The sequence below is a fragment of the Belonocnema kinseyi genome, chromosome 10 (genome assembly GCF_010883055.1).
Source record: "Belonocnema kinseyi isolate 2016_QV_RU_SX_M_011 chromosome 10, B_treatae_v1, whole genome shotgun sequence".
Taxonomy (NCBI): Eukaryota; Metazoa; Arthropoda; class Insecta; order Hymenoptera; family Cynipidae; genus Belonocnema; species Belonocnema kinseyi.
The window spans coordinates 5,458,264-5,463,610 of NC_046666.1; the positions used below are offsets into that span (position 1 = coordinate 5,458,264).

Here is a 5,347-nt window from a genome sequence, read left to right on the forward strand (position 1 = left end):
TAAAAAAGTGGGGGAAATAAGGGGAAGTCGGGGGGATGAGGTGTGAGGAAGGTGGAGAAATTAAGGGAGTAGTAGAGGCATTTTGAAAAAATGAGGAGGGAGTATGGGAAATGAGAGGAGGGAAAGTAGATCAAATGAGGGGAAATGAGGAGAGGAAATGTAGGGGAGATCGAAAAATATGAAAAGTGAAGGCAAATAAGAGAAGGAGAAATAAGAGAAATTAGGGTATATTTTTAAACAAAAATGGAACAGTTCTACTTTTTAATCAAAGAAAAAATTATTTTTAATTATAAAAAACAAACAAACTTTCTAACAAATAATTGATTTTTTAAAAACTAAACTACTGAAGTTTTCAGATAAAATGACCAGTTTCCAAAAAAACTCTCAACCCAAAAGTTGAATTTTGAATAAAATAATATTAATTAAAAAACAAATTAACAAAATAGTTCATTTTTAATAAAAAGTAAAATTATTATTTAAAAAAGAACCATTTTCGACAAAAAATGGAACAGGTAAATTTTCAATTACCAAAGTGATTTTTTAACAACAAATGAAGGATTTTTCAACAAAACAGGTTAATTTTCATCTAAAAGGATGAATTTTTAAACAAAAAGCATAATTTTCTATCAAAAGAAAAGAATTTCTAATATAATTCAAGAATTCTCCGACAAAAAGTTGAATTTTCAAATAAGAACATATGCATTTTTAAACAAGAAAATCAATTTACTACAAAAAGAAAATTTTTCAGCAAAATTTAAGAATTCTTAACCAAGCAGATGAATTTTTAAGAACGAATTAAAAAACTAAATATTTTATTTTTAAGAAAAGTTAATTTTTTTACCGAAAAGGAAGGAATTTTCAACGTAATTCAAGAACCCTTAGTCAAAAAGATGAATTTTCAAACAAAAAAATTAATTTACTACTACTAAAAAAACACAAATTTTTAACGAAACTCAAGAATTCTCAATCAAAAAGGTGAATATTCAACTGAAAAAGAAGAATTTTTAAATAAAAGGTTTAATTTACTACAAAAAACAAGGATTTTTTAATGAAATTCAAGAATTTTCAACGGAAACGTTGAATTTTCAACTAAAAAAGAATTTTTTAACAAACAATTAATTTACTACCAAGAAAAGACGAACTCTTAATCAAATCCAAGAAGTTTCAACCCAAAAGTTCAATTTCAAACTAAAAAGAATGCCTTTTAATCAAAAAAATTAATTTACTACTAAAAAAGACCAATTTTCAATCAAATTAAAGAATTCTCAGCCAAAAGTTGAATTTTTAACAATCAACCAAATTAATTTTTTTATTTTTAAGATAGTAGTTCGAATTTAAAGCCTAGCTGTTAAATTGTTAACTAAAAAGATAATTTTTCAAACAAAAATACTAATTTTTTATCGCAAATTTTTTTAACATAAATCAACAACTCTCAGCCAAAAGATTGAATTTTCAACTAAAAAGATAAATTTTTAAAGGAAAATATGAATTTACTACCAAAAAAGACAGTTTTTTGATCAAATTCAAAAAGCTTATACGAAAAAGTTAAATTTTTAACTAAATAAGGTTAGTTTGCTACCAAAAAGACGAATTTTTAATGAAATTCAAGAGTTCTTAAACGAAAATTTTAAGTTTAAACTAAAAAAATACGACTTAATTAGCAAAAAGATTAATTTACTACCAAAAAATATGAAATTTTCAATAAAATTCAAGAATTGTCGACCAAACAGTTGAGTTTTTAACTAAGTAAGAATAATTTTTTAAACAAAAGATTAGCTTTCTACCGAAAAAGACGAATTTTTAAGAGAATTCAAGAATTCTCAACCGAAAAGTTGAATTCTCAACAAAAATGTTGCATTTTTAATTAAAAAAGATTAATTTAATGCCAAAAAAGATGAATTTTCAATAAAATTTAAGAGTTCTCTACCAAAAACTTGAATTGTCAACTAAAAAAGAAGAATTTTTTAAACAAAAAGAATATTTTTCTACCGAAAAAAAAACGAATTTTTAACAAAATTGAAGAGTTCTTAACGCGAAAAGTTGAATTCTCATCAAAAATGTTGCATTTTCTACCAAAAAAGATTAAATTTCTGTACAAAAAGACGAATTTTTATAAAATTCAAGAATTTTCAACCAAAAAGTGGAATTTTCAGCTAAGAAGAATTTTTAAACAAAAAGATTAATTTACTAATAAAATAAATAATTTTTAATTAAATTTAAGTATTCCCAACCAAACAGTTAAGTTTTTAACTATCTAAAAAATATTGTTTCAAACAAAAAGATTAATTTACTACCAAAAAAGACAAATTTTTAACAAAATTCAAGCATTTTCAACCAAAAAGGTGAATATTCAACTAGAAAAAAATAATTTTTAAATCAAAAGTTTAATTTACTACAAGAAAAGAACGATTTTTTAATGAAATTCAACAATTTTCAACCAAAACGTTGAATTTGCAAATAAAAAAGAATTAAAAAAAAAAGATTAACTTACTACCAAAAAGAATATTTTAAAATATAATTCAAGAGTTCTCAACCAAAAAGTTGAGTTGTTAACTAAAAAGGAAGAATATTTTAAACAAAAAGAATAGTTTTCTTCCAAAAAAAAAACGTATTTTTAACAAAATTCGAGAATTCTTGACCGAAAATTAGAGTGTTCAACTAAAAAAGAAGACATTTTCAAACAAAAAGATTAATTTACTACCAAAAAGAAGAGGAAACTTTTAATAAATAAAATTATTTTTAAAGAAAAATATGAATTTAGTACTAAAAAAGACAGTTTTTTGCTCAAATTCAAGAAGTTTATATCAAAAAGTTAAATTTTTAACTAAATAATGTTAACTTACTACCAAAAAGACGAATTTTTAATAAACTTCAAGAGTTCTTAAACAAAAAGTTGAATTTACATAGAAAAAAGAAGAATTTTTAAACAAAATTAATACTAAGAAAGACGAATTTTGAATGAAATTCAAGAATTCTCAGCCAAAAGGTTTAATTTTATTCTAAAAAAGATGGTTTTTTGAGAAAAAAGATGTAAATTAATCTTTTTATTTATTACAAAACTACCAAAAAGACAAATTTTTAATCAAATCCAGGAGGAATTAACTACATATTTGTAATTTTAACTGAAAATATAAAAAACTTAAACAAAAAGATTAACTTACTACCAAAAAAGACGAATTTTCAATAAAATTCAAGAATTCTCTACCAAAAAGCACAGTTTTCAAATAAAAAAATAAAAACAAACAATTTTTAAAGAAAAAGATTAATTGACAACAAAGCAGAAAAATTTTCAATAAGATTCAAGAATTCTCAACCAAAAAGTTGAATTCTCAATCAAAAATTTTGAATTATGAACCAAAAAATATTAAATTAATGCCAAAAAATAAGAATTTTTAATAAAATTCAAGAATTCTCAACCAAAAAGTGAAATTCTCAAACAAAAAATTTGAATTATGAACCAAAAAATATTAATTTAATTTCAAAAAATAAGAATTTTTATTAAAATTCAAGAATTCTCTACCAAAAAGTTGAATTCTCAAACAAAAATGTTGAATTTTGAACCAAAAAATATTAATTTAATGCCAAAAAATAAGAGTTTTTATTAAAATTCAAGAATTTTCTACCAAAAAGTGGGATTTTCAGTTAAGAATGTATTTATAAACAAAAAGATTAATTCACTATTAAAAAAGATGAATTTTCAATAAAATTTAAGAATTCGCGGCCAAACAGTTGAGTTTTTAACTAAGTAAGAATAATTTTTTTTAACAAAAAGACTAGCTTTCTACCGAAAAAGACGAATTTTCAAAAAAATTCAAGAATTCTCAACCAAAAAGTAGAAATTACCAAATTAAAAAAAAACCATCAATTTTTAAACAAAAAGATTAATTTACACCAAAAAAGACGAATTTTCAATAAGATTAAAGAATTCTCAACCAAAAAGTTGAATTCCAAACAAAAATGTGGAATTTTCAACTAAAAAAGATTTATTTAATGCAAAAAAATATTAATTTTTACTTGAATTCAAGAATTTTCAATTAAAACGTGAAATTTCCAGCAAAAAAGATTTAAAAAAAAAGATTAATTTACCAACAAAAAATAAATTTTCAATAAAATTTAAGAATTCTCAATCAAACAGTTGAGTTTTAAATTAATTAAGAATAATTTCTTTAATAAAAAGATTAGCTTTCTACCGAAAAGGACAAATTTTAAACAAAAATCAAGAATTCTCAACCAAAAAGGTGAATCATCAACTTGAAAACAAGAATTTTTAAATAAAAAATTTAATTTACTACAAAAAAAAACAACGATTTTTTAATGAAATTCTAGAATTTTCAACCAAACGTTGAATTTGCAAATGAAAAGGAATTTTGTAACAAAAAGATTAGTTTTCTACCGAAAAAAAAACAATTTCTAAAAAAATTCAAGGATTCTCAACCAAAAAGTGGAATTGCCAGGTAGAAAATAATTTTTAAACAAAAAGATTCATTTATTAACAAAAAATATGAATTTACAATCAAATTTAGGAATTCTCAATTAAACGTTGAACTTGAAAATAAAAAAAGAATTTTTAAACAAAAAGATTAATTAATACCAAAAAGAATAATTTTCAATACAATTCAAGAGTTCTCCACCAAAATGTTGATTTATCTACTAAAAAGAAAAATTTTCGTGACAAAAAGATTATTTTTCTACCGAAAAAAAACGGATTTTCAATAAAATTCAAGAATTCTTGACCAAATAATTTAATTCTCATAAAAAAGGTTGAATTTTCAACTAAAAAACATTAATTTACTATAAAAAATACGATTTTTTAATAAATTTAAGAATTTTCACCAAAACGTTGAATTTGTAAATAAAAAATAATTTTTAAACAAAAAGATTAATTTACTGCAAAAAAAAAATAATTTTCAATGTAATTCAAGAGTTCTCTAACAAAAAGTTAAATTTTCAACTAAAAAAGAAGAATTTTTGTAAGAAAAAGATTAGTTTTCTACCCAAAAAAAAACAACGAATTTTTAACAAAAATTCAAGAATTCTCAATCGAAAAGTAGAGTTTTCAACTAAAAAAGATGACTTTTTATACAAAAAGATTAATAAAATTTATACCAAAAAAGACGAATTATTAATAAAATTCAAGAATTTTCCAACAAAAAGTTGAATTTTCAACTAAAAACATAAATTTTTAAACAAAAATATGTACTTTTAGAAGAAAAAAATTTGTCTAGATTCTAAAAGGTTAATTTACGTGTAACGTAACTTTGGCTGGGACCCCCCTCCCCTTCGAATTACCAACATTGGGTTTCTGCCCCCCCTCCCCTTAAAGTGGTAACGTAGTGATAGACGATCC

General features: G+C 22.2%; 1 protein-coding gene across 2 annotated transcripts in view; it reads left to right on the top strand.

Annotated features, from left to right (window-relative positions):
• LOC117182201 (phosphoinositide 3-kinase adapter protein 1) overlaps positions 1 to 5,347 on the top strand; it is a 187,806-nt gene that overhangs the window by 132,010 nt on the left and 50,449 nt on the right. The window lies entirely within an intron of this gene.